Source organism: Coregonus lavaretus, assembly GCF_964263955.1.
Source record: "Coregonus lavaretus genome assembly, chromosome: 8".
NCBI lineage: Eukaryota > Metazoa > Chordata > Actinopteri > Salmoniformes > Salmonidae > Coregonus > Coregonus lavaretus.
This window is the reverse complement of record NC_139995.1, coordinates 14,278,076-14,296,248: the sequence shown is the minus strand read 5'-3', so window position 1 is coordinate 14,296,248 and position 18,173 is coordinate 14,278,076. Positions and strand designations below refer to the sequence as shown.

The window sequence follows — 18,173 nt, the reverse complement described above, 5'->3', positions numbered from 1 at the left end:
GAAGCTCTATGTGTTTGTGCACACAAACAAATAGCATGTTTTCAACCATGCCCCACAAACAAACAGAATAAAAACTGCATTAATTGCATTAATCTTGAAGAAGATGCAAGTACTGCCTAAAAGTGCATTAAAAATGCAAGTACAAAAAAATTGATATCTTGAACTTTTATTAGAAAAATATGTTTTAGCAGATTTCTAATTTCAAGATCCAAATACTGAACATTAAATGTTGTGGGATTATCAGAAAGATATTGATTAAATTCCCCATAGAGACCCAGACCCCCGCTCTAACCTCTGACAGTCCAGGTAGAGGTCCCAGTCTATTGTCCCAAAGGGGCTCTGTGAGTGAGTTCTCCTCGGTTTCCCACACTCTCCCTCCATTCACTGCTTTCAATAGAGGAACAATAGAAGTGTGTCTTATTACACATAATATTATGCGGCACGGCAGCCCTAAACTTTTAGAGCACTAAGATGACGGCAGCAGTTTTGGCCTAACACCTTGAATCACTGGTATATCATGTACAAACTAAAAATCATGGAATGCAAATGCTATTGCAATACGTTCTGATATACCTAAAATGAATGAATGTAAATCAGGTGTTTCAGTAAAAACAACACAGCCATGTCTCTGGGAACTCATATGACCAATTATAAACAGCCAAATCGTTAGTTAGTCATTTCTGACTCCATCAAACTAATCATGTGAATTAATAAATTATGGCTAGAAAGGTATTTTATTTTACTCTGTAGATTTTGAACGAAGTACCAAGAGGTGAATGATATACCTGTATAGTGTCATTCTTTCAAGATAATTTTTTACAGTCTTGGCTCAAAGTAGGCTTTTTCTTATTTTTCCCTATATACTGTAGTCTAGCTAGTAGCTATATGTGGAATATCATAAGTCAGCAATGTAACTCTATTGGAAGCGTATTTCAGTGGAGAAAAGAGTGAAGTAACAGACAATAATATTTCATTTGATGATTTGTGTATTTATTTTGACTGACTCAATGAGTCACACCATCAATACCTTAACGTAAAGTAAATATTTCAAGAGGAATAGTGATTAAACATCACAACAAGAACTTGAACAAATGTCCAAGACATGATACTCTATCAGAGAATAGGATACAAAGTTACTGTCTTTATAAAAGAAAACATAATTGTTTAAAATAAACGAGGGTTTTTCAATTAGACATTTGTTCTCCCATTTGCAATAAACACATCATTCAAATAATGTAAGTGAAAATTTCACAAATTAGGTATAATCTTAAAACAGATCAAATATTGCTAATCACAGAGTGATGATAACAGGTATAATACCCAGTTTGGGTAAATAATCCTCCTGGAGGAACATTGATGCTGTAGCTCAAGTTGATCCATATCAAATTTATAACTGATACATGCTTCACAGAAGATGCTCAATACAATGTTAATATGACTATATCACTACACAAATGTAGTGGTAAAACAAATGACTGATATTTTGACCTTAAAAACAGATCAATCATAGACAATCACAAACCGATTGATGATATAACACCCATTTTGGTTTAAAGGATCTCATGGAGGACAATTAAAGTTATTGTTGATCATGAATATAAACACATGATCAATATAATCAACACGTTTCACAAAACATAAAGGTTATGATGATTTCAATTAACACTACAAAAATGTAGTTTTCATAGATCCAATTGTTTTCTTGGAAAACCTTTTAACTTCAGTACAACTGAAATGAAGTGTCTCAATCACAGCAAGACTTTTAAAAACTCCTGCATAAGCAGAGGATGAAGAAGACATTTTTCTTATACTCATTACTGTCCATTAAATTAATCATAGACCAACATGGTCTATCCATTGTGTTTTGAGTGGAGCTCCAGTCTGTAGGACTCTACCAGGGCCTCCAGAGGGAGCTGTTGACAGGACTCTTCTCTTTGCTGATGCTGTGCTGGGCTGGGGAGCTCAGCGGAGGCAGGTCAATCTCCCTGCTGTTCTTATCAGAGGATGGCTGCAGGCTCTGGAAGTGGCTCAGTAGTCTTCTCTGGGACTGTGTATTCAGCTCATCTTTAGACAGGAAGTGAACAATCTCTTGGACACACCTGGAGTAACCCTGATTGACAGGTGCTGAGCAGGAGGAGGAGCTCACTGGCTGGTTCTGTTGCTGTTGTCTCAGGAAGGTAACTGTCATCTCCAGGATGTCGGCTTTGTCCAGCTTGGAGTCGGGCTGCTGGTTGAGGATCTCTGGAACCAGGAGAGACTTGAGTTGCTCAATGCTGTTGTTGATACGATCTCTGCGTAACTTCTCCACTACTGGCTTTCTTAGCTGCAAGAAGAGACGAGGAGAGGCATTAATAACCTTATTCTGGTGTATGACATTATTGAAACAAATAAGCAATCAATCAATGCAATTGAATAAATGTCATTGAATTTGAATCTTCAATTTACCTTGTTTTTCAGAGTCAGGTTCTCCTTAGAGTAGATCATATCTGAAGTGATTGTAGGTGCCATGGCTGGATCTCTGTGCTGTAGAGGTCTCAGTGTTGAGAGAATCTGATCTCTACTGGCTTCATCTCCCCTATATATAGTCCCAAATCTGCATATGAATGTGTGGGTCTTGGGCTTGTTGGAGTTTCTCACAGTCTTTAGCCAATGGGTGAGCTCGGGAGGACAATGAGGAGTGTGGAGCTGCCACATGCTCAGTGTTCTTATTGCTGGGGGACAATGGTCACGTCTCAGGGGAACAGGTGGAGGGGTGGGGGTGATGGAGAGAGACTCACAGAGCGCTGTGTGAATCTGGGAAAGTGGTGACCCACAGATCTGCTGCCTGATGTTGAGGTCAATGACATTGACAGAGCACACGCTCATCATTACAACTTACACGTGTGAGACGGACACAGATTCTCGAAAAAAACGAACAGTGTTATTAATCCCCACCTATAAGGACATTGTTGAATGTAGTATTCTGTATCCACGCTTCATCACTGATTTAGGCATATTTTATTCTTTCACCATTTATATTAACTCTGATATTAATGAATGACTCTGCAATATGGTTTTACATTGCACATACCGGTAGTTATATTTAACAATATGATGATATATGACAATGTGTCACCATTTTTATTGCTGTTTAATTTCATGCATGTTTGTCTTTTCAGTTAGTCAGAATGTTTTGGAATATATACGATTTTAGTCAACATTAACACGTGAGTGGATAATGAATATCTTTATTTTCAGTATTTTAGAGAAAATCCACATCAATAGAAACAGGTCTCTTAACTCAGTAGTAGAAGTTATATGGTCAAGCATTCTGGTTCAAAGGTAGCAGATGTGTTCTCTGTCTTGAGGCTACTGGTCAGTGTGAGTAGAGAGCTGATCTGAGTTTCCCACACTGAGTCCTGTGTGCTGTGATCAATGCACTACAAAAGCTGCTCAGTGGACCATTAGTGACGGCTGTTGGCTCTGTGTTGTACTATAGATAGAGGCTGACATCACAGACCTTCTGGGTTTTGGAGGGAAAGATCAGCCCTGGCAAGATTATACTAACAAGACACACCTTTATAAATACAAATTCATCCTAGAATGGCATAGAACACATGATTATGAGAACTCTTTTAAAAATGTTGTCTGTGATTTGTTTCATTATAATCAACAAAGGGTTAACTTTTGTATGCCTAAGTGGAATTGAGAGCTGTTCACTGTTTATCACAAAAACAACTGAACTACATGAATGTACTGAATAAAACTCTGTCCATCATTAAGATAGAAAAAGCCATTAATAACTTGGGTAAGTAAATTAGTTTTCTTTATTTAATATTTATTGTATTTACCTCATAAGAAAGTGCAAGAAATAACCCAAAATACCCCCTCCCACCCATTCTATCCACTGAACAATAGAAGTGTGCATATTACCCATAGAGACTCACAGGTGCTGGTGGGACTGATGATCCTGATGACACTAAACTGTGAATCTTCTCTCCAGAGGTTTCACACACTTTGCCCATTGAGAGAGTTTCCACTAAACAATAGAAGTGTGCCTTGTTAAATGATAATTCATCTCTACACAAGCAGTTCCTATCAAGCCCTTGGGGGTGAAGTTCATTCCAGAAATATTTATCTTAAGGCACAGATAAAGACTCACTGTTACAGAGAATCAATTCAAGCTGTTTATGTATGTGTACACAAACAAATATAATGTTTTCAACCATGCCCCACATACAAACAGAATAAAAACTGCATTAATTGCATTAATCTTGAAGAAGGTGCAAGTACTGCCTAAAAGTGCATTTAAAATGCAAGAAAATGATATCTTGAACTTTTATTAGAAACATATGTTTTAGCAGATTTCTAAATTCAAGACCCAAATACTAAACATGAAATGTTGTGGGATTATCAGAAATATATTGATTAAATTCCCCATAGAGACCCAGACCCCCTCTCTAACCTCTGACAGTCCAGGGTAGAGGTCCCAGTCTATTGTCCCAAAGGGGCTCTGTGAGTGAGTTCTCCTCGGTTTCCCACACTCTCTCTCCATTCACTGCTTTCAATAGAGGAACAATAGAAGTGTGTCTTATTACACATCACATTAGCTATTGAGTTTGAGGGGCACAGCTGCCCTAAACGTTTAAAGCACTAAAATGACAGTACTAGTTTTGGCCCAACACCTGGAATCACTGATATATTATGACCAAACTAAAGTCATTGAATAGATTCTGAAACGCTGAAAATAGATTTATTTAAAACAGGTGCATCAGTAAAAAAAAAAAACATCCGTCATGCCTCCTAAAGAACTCAGATTGATGTTCACTTATCTCTACATGGTTCACTACACCTTTGCTCAATCAATATATGATATGAATGTTATGTTTTACACAAAAACAATTATCGTAAAATAATAATGTATGACTACAAATGTCTCTTAACATTTATCTGACTCTGTAGATTTTGAATAAAGCACCCAGAGGTGCAAATAAATATATTGATTCGATTGAGTGTTGCATTCTAATGCAGTCAATATCATTCTGTACATTCTTGGGATTTATTTTTTATTTTTTTTATCAGCCACAATCTATGTGGATTTCATTAATCAGTAATTTCTTAATGTAATGTTGTTGGAGGATTGTCTTTGTCAAGAAAAGAATAAAGCAACAGACAAGAATATTTCATTTAATGATTTGTGTATTTATTCATACTGACTCAATGAGTCACACCATCAATACCTTAATTTAAGGTAAATATTTCAAGAGAAATAAAGTGATTAAACATCACAACAAGAACTTGAACAAATCTCCAAGACATGATACTCTATCAGAGTATAGGATACACAGTTACTGTCTTTGTAAAAGCCAACAGAATTGTTTAAAATAAACAAGGGTTTTTCAATTAGACATTTGTCCTCCCATTTGCAATAAAAACATTATTCAAATAATGTAAGCGACAATTTCACAAATAAGGTATCATCTTAAAACAGATCAAATATTGCTAGTCACAGAGTGATGATAACAGGTATACATTTTAGTCATTTAGCAGACGCTCTTATCAAGAGCGACTTACAGGAGCAATTAGGGTTAAGTGCCTTGTTTAAAGGCACAGACAGATTTTTCACCTAGTCGGCTCAGGGATTAGAACCAGCGACCTTTCGGTTACTGGCACAACGCTCTTAACTACTAAGATACCTGCCGCCCACTTTACCCAGTTTAGGTAAATAATCCTCCTGGAGGAACATTGATGCTGTAGCTCAAGTTGATCAATACCAAATATATAACTGATACATGCTTCACAGAAGATGCTCAATACAATGTTAATATGACTATATCACTACACAAATGTAGGACAATTCAAGTTATTGTTGATCATGAATATAAACACATGATCAATATAATCAACCTGTTTCACAAAACATAAAGGTTATGATGATTTCAATTAACACTACAAAAACGTAGTTTTCATAGATAAGATTGTTTTCTTGGAAAAACCTTTTAACTTCAGTACAACTGAAATGGAATGTCTCAATCCCAGCAAGACTTTTAAACATGGATGAAGATGATATCTTCTTATTCTCATTACTTTCCATGAAATTAATCTTGGACCAATATGGTCCATCCATTGTGTTTGTCTGATTGGAGCTCCAGTCTGTAGGACTCTACCAGGGCCTCCAGAGGGCGCTGGGGTACTGGACTTCTCTTTGCTGATGCTGTGCTGGGCTGGGGAGGCGGGTCAATCTCTCTCCTGTTCTTATCAGAGGATGGCTGCAGGCTCTGGAAGTGGCATAGCAGTCTTCTCTGGGACTGTGTCTTCATCTCATCCTTAGACAGGAAGTGAACAATCTCTTGGACACACCTGGAGTAACCCTGATTGACAGGTGCTGAGCAGCAGGAGGAGGAGCTCACTGGCTGGTTCTGTTGCTGTCGTCTCAGGAAGCAAACTGTCATCTCCAGGATGTCGGCTTTGTCCAGCTTGGAGTCGGGCTGCTGTTTGAGGATCTCTGGAACCAGGAGAGACTTGAGATGCTCAATGCTGTTGTTGATACGATATCTGCGTAACTTCTTCACCACTGGCTTTCTTAGCTGCAAGAAGAGACGAAGAGTCATTAATAACCTTATTCTGGTGTATGACATTATTGAAACAAATAAACAATCAATCAATACAAAAAAAAAATAAGAAAATTGCTAAAATCTCTGAAGCTGGAGACTCTTATCTCCCTCACTAACTTTAAGCATCAGTTGTCAGAGCACCTTACCGATCACTGCACCTGTACACAGCCCATCTGAAATTAGCCCACCCAACTACCTCATCCCTATATTGTTATTTATTTTGCTAATTTGTACCCCAGTATCTCTATTTGCACATAATCTCTTGCGCATCTATCATTCCAGTGTTAATACTAATTGTAATTATTTTGCACTATAGCCTATTTATTGCCTTACCTCCATAACTTGCTACATTTGCACACACTGTATATATATTTTCTGTTGTCTTTTTTGACTTTATGTTTTGTTTTACCCCACATAACTCTGTGTTGTTGTTTTTAATCGCACTGCTTTGCTTTATCTTGGCCAGGTCGCAGTTGTAAATGAGAACTTGTTCTCAACTGGCTTACCTGGTTAAATAAAGGTGAAATAAAAAATGTAAAATTAAAAAGACAACTGAATAAATGTCATTGAATTTGAATCTTCAATTTACCTTGTTTTTCAGAGACAGGTGCTCCTTAGAGTAGATCATAGCTGAAGTGATAGTAGGTACCATGGATGGATCTCTGTGCTGTAGAGGTCTCAGTGTTGAGAGAATCTGATCTCTACTGGCTTCATTTCTCCTATATACAGTCCCAAATCTGCATATGAATGTGTGGGTCTTGGGCTTGTTGGAGTTTCTCACAGTCTTTAGCCAATGGGTGAGCTTGGGAGGACAATGAGGAGTGTGAAGCTGCCACATGCTCAGTGTTCTTAATGCTGGGGGACAATGGTCACGTCTCAGGGGAACAGGTGGAGGGGTGGGGGTGATGGAGAGAGACTCACAGAGCGCTGTGTGAATCTGGGAAAGTGGTGACCCCCAGATCTGCTGCCTGATGTTGGGATCAAAGACACTGACAGAGCACACGCTCAACATTACTACTTACACGTGTGGGACTGACACGTCTCTAAAATGACGACAGCACATTATATAAATTGCTGTTAGGATTCTAAAATTGTATTTCATTTTTCTAAAAGTTTTTACAGACAGAAATGGTATTAATCAGATTTGAGTCATTTCAGACTGATCTGTCTCTAGCAGATGACCTCCGAGGTTATGTGACTCCATCAAAGTGCAGCAGCTCTGAGATGATGATGATGATCTTCAGTCTGTCTACAGGCTCAGGTTTCATAGAAGCCCCAGGCAGCAAACTTCCCTCCTCTGAGCTCCACAGCACAGCTGGCTCCCTGCACAATGCTGAGCGTGCCCCAGTCACACACCCTCCTCTCCCTGGAGCTGGGAGCCAAAGGGACACACGGCTTCCCACACTTCTGCATGCAGTCTGCTGAGCCCTGACTCACAAAGCCTGACTGGCTGTGCCCATGCACAGCAAGCCATGCAGGGAGAGGGATTGGTTTATAGGGTAGGCTAGTACCTATAGGCAGTAGTGTAAATACTTAAGTAAAAATACTTTAAAGTGCTACTGTTTTTTGGGGGTATCTGTACTTTACTTTACTATTTATATTTTTGACTACTTTTACTTATTCCTAAAGAAAATAATGTACTTTTTACTCCATACATTTTCCCTGACACCCAAAGTACTCGTTACATTTTGAATGCTTAACAGCACAGGAAAATTGTCAAATTCACGCACTTCTCAAGAGAACATCCCTGCTCATTCCTACTGCCTCTGATTTGGCGGACTCACTAAACACAAATGCTTAATTTGTAAATGATATCTAAGTGTTGGAGTGTGCCCCTGACTATACGTACATTTAAAAAACAAGTTTGCCTAATATAAGGAATTTGAAATTATTTATACTTTTACTTTTGATACTTAAGTATATTTTAAAGTGAAATACTTTTAGATTTTTACTCAAGTAGTATTTAACTGGGTGACTTTCACTTTTACTTGAGTCATTTTCTATTAAGGTATCTTTACTTTTACTCAAATATGACAATGGGTACATTTTCCACCACTGCCTACAGGGATCTGGATCTACCATCTGGATCCCATATTACTTAATTTGGGAACACTTTAAGGAATTGCACAATATTTTGACAAGATCTTTACCAAAGAAACTCTTAAAATATATATTGAAGAGAAAGTTTACAAATTGACCCCATATTATGGAAAGTTGCTTATGTATCTCAACCGTCAGCGAAAAAAGATTTCCAGATTAATATAATACTACGTTATCTATTAGACTCTTGCCATGACCAAGTTACTGTAAAAAGGCCATATCGGAAATATAGTACACAAGTATATCATTGTAATCTATTGGCTAGGAGCAGAAAGACTTGTGAAACTAGCATTTGTGTCATATTTGCATTTTGTTGATTTGTATCACAACTTGACATGGGAACAGGATTTTTCGGAGTACTCATGGGCATAGACATGTTCCCAGGGACTAATGTGGCCGACCTCTTTGGCATATGGCGTAAAAAAAAAACATCCCACCTGTCCTGTGAGGAATCAGCTATTATTCCCACTGACTATTGTCCCACCATCGGAGCCCTCTGATTGGCTGCAGAGCATGAGACAGCGCAGAAGGAGGCACATAAATACAACGTGGAGATGCAGAGCTCACTTATGTAGACTCTCTAAGCATCAGCTGACCCAAGACCAGCAGAACAGAGGAGCTACCATAACACAAACTCTAGACCCTAACCAAGACCTGCCAACAACAACATCTCTACTTTATTGACGAGCTGCAAACTCAAGGCCAACATCTGAAAATGCCTGCCTACTTGGACATCGCTCTTCAGGACAGCATGAACGTGAAAGATCAGCACATTAGGTAAGCTCATGATAAATTATATTGAAATACTTCAGGTCATAAGTGTTATAAATTAATATAAACTCTGTGCGTGAGAAGAGGTGTTCATGATTGTCTTGTTTTTCAGGTGTAAACTCTCTCTGTTGGAGAGGAAGTGCAGCAGTGGTGTGGAGAAACTGAAGATAGTTATTGGAGAACACCTCCAGAACGGGATCCCTACATCTCCCATATCTCCTATTCTGGAGAAAACGGTGTCCTTTTTCACTCCGAAGAAAGCCTTGCTGTCACCCACCGGCTATTCCAAATATTCCAGGGACATACTACGTCTCTTTCCCGCTCCAGAGGAGGACATTGTACCACTCTGCTTTGAACAATGAACGGAAAAATAATGGACGTGGAGGTTACAGTTCAGAGGTCAAGGACCCTGCTGACATTTACTGTGGCGTTGGCTTAATGTATTCCCTTGTGATGCTGCTATAGACGTAGACTGCAACTGATTGGCCGACACTGGATTGCAACTGACAGAGAGACATAGTTAAATTAATAATAAGTATAAAATATGTGTTGTCTAAAATTACAATGATTGTGTGCAGCTTAGTTTGTGTATATTATAAATTCTGTAGAAATTATTTGGAAATGCATTGCATGCATTGTTATAAGCAGTTGTACTGCTCTATCCTAAGTCAACTTTGGATGTGTCTGTTGATCTATGTTACCTGAAAGAGAGCAGAGCCGGTTACTCTGATTGTAAACACTTGTCCTCAGAGTTTGAATTAACGAGTGCTGGCCACTCTTGTTACAATGTAGAAGTATTGAAAATGTGACCATTGGTTCATCCCACTTTCTTAGGGTATGTGAGTCAATGTATAATTTGAACCCTGCTGTCCTTTATACTAAGAGGAAATGTTATGATTGTTATCTTAAATCATATTGTTTATTTTGTTTTCAATTACTAATGAATGGCTTCACACAAAGACAAATGTGCCTAATACACAAATGTGCCTAATGTGCTTTTAAATGTGCCTAAAGTGTTTCATTCAAAGACTAAATAAATATTTTCATAATATATTTCACTTATCTTTTCGTATTGTATTCAAAACACAGCTCTCCATTGGCAAACCCCAGAGGGAGGAGGAATATGGCATTATCCTTGAAATCATTAGATGCATACTTTATGTATTATCTCATGGAGAAATTATTTCTTCTCTCAGTTTTATGCTCCTGACATGAAATTACAGAAAACCTGATTGATACAGAACTGATGAATATACACTAAAGGGCCATTCATACCTCTACAGTAGCTTGTGAACTTGGACAGTCAACAAGCCAACATTTGGTCAATTATATTGCACAAGAAAGCATAAAATGGAAGGTAAGAAATCAAAAAGTGAATACATGTACAGTACAGGCCACGCGTGTTAAAGAAAAACTGACATGGGCTTATCTGAAAACCTCATATTAATTTATAAAAAAGATTTTCGGGTGTAAACACTTAAAATGCAGAACGTATAACTTGTACATGACATAAGTGAATAACTTACTCAGATAATGCATGAATAAACACACAACATGCTGTACTTAGAATGTTATACACCTTGAACAGTTCCACATGCCACAGAAAACCTTTTACTGTCTAGCAAGCTTGTTAGTGGAATGTGTTCAAGCATCAATGACAGTATAAGGCTAAAACCATTATATCCCCATAAGGAAACATTTAGTCCTGACTTACTGCAATACAACTACTGTTAAGATGTGTATCAGATTTACCAGATGTTGTCGTGGCTAAAGTCAAGTCAGTAACATGCTCAACTTCTGATAAATCACAACATTGCAGTAATTGGTTTTCTGATTAAAAAATTAGGTGATAATTGATCATGGTTGTTGCATGGCTGTTGTTTCACTCTTATGCCTAGCACACTTGCAGTTCAGTCATATTGAAATGGAGTCATATTTAACTAACAAGCCACTCACCAGGCACTTTTGGGGAATTGGTTGTATAAAGAGATAAATTAGCATTTAACAAGGCACACTTCTATTGTTCAAAGGTATTTCCGTCAATGGACAAAGTGTGGGAAAGCTCTGGAGAGCAGATTCATAGTTTAGAGTCATTGGCAGCTTCATTCTTTACATCAATATAACCATTAATAACAATATAATTGTCCACGAAAAAGATAGGGTATGATATTCAGTAATGTAGTCTGAAAAATGTTAATACCTGAATAAAATGAACTAAATATATGAAACAGTATGTAAGGAGCCAGTGGTAGTTTCCCTTCAGAATCCAGATGGTCTGTGACGTCAGCCTATGTCTATAGTTCAACATAGAGCCAATAGCCGTCACTAAAGGTCCACTGAGCAGCTTTTGGAATGCATTGATCACAGCACACAGGACTCAGTGTGGGAAACTCAGATCAGTTCTCTACTTACACTGACCAGTAGCCTCAAGACAGAGGACACATCTGCTACCTTTGAACTCTACTCTGGCATTAGTCTGTCAAATCTTTGAATAAACAGACACAAGAGCAGTATTGCAACGCAACATACAGGTAACTGCCAAAATAATGGAAACACTTGAGTAAATGAGGGATACAAAGTATATTGAAAGCAGTTAATTGAGTTAATTACGCAATTAACATCTCATCATGCTTAGGGTCATGTATAGAAATGCTGGGCAGGCCATTATTTTGGCTACCATGGCTATGGCCTCAAAGGATGACAATGCCCCCGTCTGCAGGGCACGAGTGGTCACTGAATGGTTTGATGAGCATAAAAACGATGTAAACCATAAGCCATGGGTGTCTCAGTCACCAGATCTCAACCCAATTGAACACTTATGGGAGATTCTGGGGCGGTGACTGAAACAGCGTTTTCCACCAGCATCAACAAAACACCAAATGATGGAATTTCTAGTGGAAGAATGGTGTCACATCCCTCCAATAGAGTTCCAGACACTTGTAGAATCTATGCCAATGTGCATTGAAGCTGTTCTGGCTCATGGTGGCCCAACGCCCTATTAAGATGCTTTATGTTGGTGTTTCCTTTATTTTGGCAGTTACCTGTATATATACATTTTAGTCATTTAGCAGACGCTCTTATCCAGAGCGACTTACAGTTAGTGAGTGCATACATTTTCCATACTCCCCAAATATGTAAAGTGGAAGTTTCACAAACAAACTAGATTAAAAAGTGGTTTACTTTGTACAGTTGAAGTCGGAAGTTTACATACACCTTAACCAAATACATTTAAACTCAGTTTTTCACAATTCCTGACATTTAATCCTAGTAAAAATTCCCTGTCTTAGGTCAGTTAGGATCACCACTTTATTTTAAGAATGTGAAATATCAGAATGATAGTAGAGAGAATGATTTATTTCAGCTTTTATTTATTTCATCACATTCCCAGTGGGCCAGAAGTTTACATACACTCAATTAGTATTTGGTAGCATTGCCTTTAAATTGTTTAACTTGGGTCAAACGTTTCGGGTAGCCTTCCACAAGCTTCCCACAATAAGTTGGGTGAATTTTGGCCCATTCCTCCTGACAGAGCTGGTGTAACTGAGTCAGGTTTGTAGGCCTCCTTGCTCGCACACGCTTTTTCAGTTCTGCCCACAACTTTTCTATAGGTTGAGGTCAGGGATTTGTGATGGCCACTCCAACACCTTGACTTTGTTGTCCTTAACCCATTTTGCCACAACTTTGAAGTATGCTTGGGGTCATTGTCCATTTGGAAGACCCATTTGCAACCAAGCTTTAACTTCCTGACTGATGTCTTGAGATGTTGCTTCAATATATCCACATAATTTCCCTTCCTCATGATGCCATCTATTTTGTGAAGTGCACCAGTCCCTCCTGCAGCAAAGCACCCACACAGCATGATGCTGCCACCCCCGTTCTTCACGGTTGGGATGGTGTTCTTCGGGCTGCAAGCTACCTCCTTTTTCCTCCAAATATAACGATGGTCATTATGGCCAAACAGTTCTATTTTTGTGTCATCAGACCAGAGGACATTTCTCCCAAAAAGTAAAATCTTTGTCCCCATGTGCAGTTGCAAAACGTAGTCTGGCTTTCTTATGGTGGTTTTGGAGCAGTGGCTTCTTCCTTGCTGAGCGGCCTTTCAGGTTTTGTCGATATAGGACTTGTTTTACTCTGGATATAGATGCTTTTGTACCTGTTTCCTCCAGCATCTTCACAAGGTCCTTTCCTGTTGTTCTGGGATTGATTTGCACTTTTCGCACCAAAGTACATTAATCTCAAGGAGACAGAACGCGTCTCCTTCCTGAGCGGTATGACGGCTGCGTGTCCCATGGTATTTATATGTGCGTACTATTGTTTGTACAGATGAACGTGGTACCTTCAGGCGTTTGGAAATTGCTCCCAGGGATGAACCAGACTTGTGGAGGTCTACCATTTTTTTCTGAGGTATTGGCTGATTTCTTTTGATTTTCCCATGATGTCAAAGAGGCACTGAGTTTGAAGGTAGGCCTTGAAATACATCCACAGGTACACCTCCAATTGACTCAAATTATGTCAATTAGCCTATCAGAAACTTCTAAAGCCTGACATCATTTTCTGGAATTTTCCAAGCTGTTTAAAGGCACAGTCAACTTAGTGTATGTAAACTTCTGACCCACTGGAATTGTGATACAATGAATTATAAGTGAAATAATCTGTCTGTAAACAATAATTTTTGGAAAAAGTACTTGTGTCATGCACAATGTAGATGTCCTAACCGACTTGCCAAAACTATAGTTTGTTAACATGAAATTTGTGGAGTGGTTGAAAAACAAGTTTTATTGACTCCAACCTAAGTGTATGTAAACTTCCGACTTCAACTGTACATCACAAAAGCAACCTCATAACACAGCAGTGGTTTCTATTCATTGTTTGCCATATTCCACAAACACCAGAGGCCACGGGGTGTCTAATGCTTGTACGTTATTTTCTAATCTAACAAAATGTAAACACATGCATAAATGATGCTGAGAACTCCTAGCTATCGTGACCTTCTGTTTCAGCAAATCAAACACAAAGGCTAAACATTTACAAATAAATATGTATTCACTCCAGCTGAGCTGAGACCCAGAGAGCATGTCTGACACAGGGTGCTTTGCGCCGATTTATTGACAAAAATATCAAACATTGAGTGATGGAGGCGCGCTGAGAACATGACCTGAGGGGCAATGAGCTGCAAAACAAATACAAACGTAAAGAACTATCTGCTTTAAGAAAGAAACGCCGTTCCACGCCGTGCATTTTCTATTCTCGTCCAGATGCACAGCCTGTGTAATCACTTCTTTCTCCTTTTCCCCATGACCACTCCGTGGAATATGATACAGTAACTAATCAATCGCTCTGCTCACATGTTGAGGCAGGTCCACTGAGTTACGGAAATACTATGGAAATGTGGCAGCACATATTGATTCGGGCCACAGCCCTAAAGCAGGACACTAAGGAGAATAACATAGCAGTATCACCAAGGCTCCTGTTCACAATCTGTCTGACTCAACAACACCACCCAAATTAAAGATGCAGAATTGGAGGGAGTATATTCCAGGGTGTGAGAGGAGTACACTAAACAGAATACTGCTGGTGATAATAAGCTCTCACCTTTTCCCCCTCTCCTTCTCTCAACCACTAACTCACACACACTCACACGCACACACGTGCACACACAAACAAACACACACACATACAGAAGCCACTGTATAGCGGCTGACTGAGATTAGAGAGTAAATCATAACATGGGTGACTCATAAGGTACAGTGGGGAAAAAAAGTATTTAGTCAGCCATCAATTGTGCAAGTTCTCCCACTTAAAAAGATGAGAGAGGCCTGTAATTGTCATCATAGGTACACGTCAACTATGACAGACAAAATGAGAAAAATAAATCCAGTAAATCACATTGTAGGATTTTTTATGTGATTTTTGTGGTCCTCTGTAGCTCAGCTGGTAGAGCACGGCGCTTGTACCGCCAAGGTAGTGGGTTCGATCCCCGGGACCACCCATACACAAAAAAATGTATGCACGCATGACTGTAAGTCGCTTTGGATAAAAGCGTCTGCTAAATGGCATATTATTATTTATTATTTAATGAATTTATTTGCAAATTATGGTGGAAAATAAGTATTTGGTCAATAACAAAAGTTTCTCAATACTTTGTTTATATACCCTTTGTTGGCAATGACACAGGTCAAACGTTTTCTGTAAGTCTTCACAAGGTTTTCACACACTGTTGCTGGTATTTTGGACCATTCCTCCATGCAGATCTCCTCTAGAGCAGTGATGTTTTGGGGCTGTCGCTGGGCAACACGGACTTTCAACTCCCTCCAAAGATTTTCTATTGGGTTGAGATCTGGAGACTGGCTAGGCCACTCCAGGACCTTGAAATGCTTCTTACAAAGCCACTCCTTCGTTGCCCGGGCGGTGTGTTTGGGATCATTGTCATGCTGAAAGACCCAGCCACGTTTCATCTTCAATGCCCTTGCTGATGGAAGGAGGTTTTTACTCAAAATCTCATGATTCATGGCCCCATTCATTCTTTCCTTTACACGGATCAGTCGTCCTGGTCCCTTTGCAGGAAAACAGCCCCAAAGCATGATGTTTCCACCCCCATGCTTCACAGTAGGTATGGTGTTCTTTGGATGCAACTCAGCATTCTTTGTCCTCCAAACACGACGAGTTGAGTTTTTACCAAAAAGTTATATTTTGGTTTCATCTGACCATATGACATTCTCCCAATCCTCTTCTGGATCATCCAAATGCACTCTAGCAAACTTCAGACGGGCCTGGACATGTACTGGCTTAAGCAGGGGGACACATCTGGCACTGCAGGATTTGAGTCCCTGGCGGCGTAGTGTGTTACTGATGGTAGGCTTTGTTACTTTGGTCCCAGCTCTCTGCAGGTCATTCACTAGGTCCCCCCGTGTGGTTCTGGGATTTTTGCTCACCATTCTTGTGATCATTTTGACCCCACGGGGTGAGATCTTGCGTGGAGCCCCAGATCGAGGGAGATTATCAGTGGTCTTGTATGTCTTCCATTTCCTAATAATTGCTCCCATAGTTGATTTCTTCAAACCAAGCTGCTTACCTATTGCAGATTCAGTCTTCCCAGCCTGGTGCAGGTCTACAATTTTGTTTCTGGTGTCCTTTGACAGCTCTTTGGTCTTGGCCATAGTGGAGTTTGGAGTGTGACTGTTTGAGGTTGTGGACAGGTGTCTTTTATACTGATAACAAGTTCAAACAGGTGCCATTAATACAGGTAACGAGTGGAGGACAGAGGAGCCTCTTAAAGAAGAAGTTACAGGTCTGTGAGAGCCAGAAATCTTGCTTGTTTGTAGGTGACCAAATACTTATTTTCCACCATAATTTGCTAATAAATTCATGAAAAATCATACAATGTGATTTTCTGGAAAAGAAATTCTCAATTTGTCTGTCATAGTTGACGTGTACCTATGATGAAAATTACAGGCCTCTCTCATCTTTTTAAGTGGGAGAACTTGCACAATTGGTGGCTGACTCACCAACGTGGCTGACTCACCAACGTTGGTGAATTGGTGTCCACATCACCAACGAACTATCATGGTCCAAACACACCAAGACAGTCGTGAAGAGGGCACGACAAAGCCTATTCCCCCTCAGGAGACTAAAAAGATTTGGCATGGGTCCTCAGATCCTCAAAAAATTCTACAGCTGCACCATCGAGAGCATCCTGACTGGTTGCATCACCGCCTGGTATGGCAACTGCTTGGCCTCCGACCGCAAGGCACTACAGAGGGTAGTGCGTACGGCCCAGTACATCACTGGGGCAAAGCTTCCTGCCATCCAGGACCTCTATACCAGGCGGTGTCAGAGGAAGGCCCTCAAAATTGTCAAAGACTCCAGCCACCCTAGTCATAGACTGTTCTCTCTGCTACCGCACGGCAAGCGGTACCGGAGTGCCAAGTCTAGGTCCAAAAGACTTCTCAACAGCTTCTACCCCCAAGCCATAAGACTCCTGAACAGCTAATCATGGCTACCCAGACTATTTGCACTGCCCCCCCACCCCATCCTTTTTACGCTGCTGCTACTCTGTTAAGTATTTATGCATAGTCACTTTAACTCTACCCACATGTACATATTACCTCAACTACCTCAACTAGCCGGTGCCCCCGCACATTGACTCTGCAACGGTACCCCCCTGTATATATAGCCTCCCTACTGTCACTTTATTTTACTTCTGCTCTTTTTTTTCTCAACACTTTTTTTGTTGTTGTTGTTTTATTTTTACTTTTTTTGTTTAAAATAAATGCACTGTTGGTTAAGGGCTGTAAGTAAGCATTTCACTGTAATGTCTGCACCTGTTGTATTCGGCGCATGTGACCAATAAAATTTGATTTGATTTGATTTGACTAAATACTTTTTTCCCCCACTGTAGGCGGTAGTATACTGGACATACACTGAGTATACCAAACATTAAGAACACCTTCCTAATATTGAGTTGCACGCGGAACAGCCTCAATTCGTCGGGGCATGGACTCTACAAGTTGTCGAAAGCGTTCCACAGGGATGCTGGCCCATGTTGACTCCAATGCTTCCCACAGTTGTGTCAAGTTGGCTGTATGTCCTTTGGGTGGTGGACCATTCTTGATACACACGGGAAACTGTTGAGCGTGAAAAATCCAGCAGCGTTGCAGTTCTTGACACAAACCGGTGTGCCTGGCACCTACTACCATACCCCGTTCAAAG

The 18,173-nt window shown here is 39.8% G+C and overlaps 2 pseudogenes across 2 annotated transcripts; both read right to left on the bottom strand.

Annotated features, from left to right (window-relative positions):
• Positions 1-1,891: 1,891 nt before the first annotated feature.
• LOC311134199 (transcription factor HES-5-like) lies at positions 1,892-2,570 on the bottom strand (annotated as a pseudogene). Its single transcript has 2 exons — positions 2,446-2,570; positions 1,892-2,323 (listed from the first exon to the last, which is right to left on the bottom strand). The product of its transcript is annotated as a transcription factor HES-5-like (transcript).
• Positions 2,571-6,142: 3,572 nt separating this feature from the next.
• On the bottom strand, positions 6,143-7,307 carry LOC311134201 (transcription factor HES-5-like; annotated as a pseudogene). The gene is made up of 2 exons: positions 7,183-7,307; positions 6,143-6,566 (listed from the first exon to the last, which is right to left on the bottom strand). The product of its transcript is annotated as a transcription factor HES-5-like (transcript).
• Between the last annotated feature and the right edge of the window lie 10,866 nt (positions 7,308-18,173).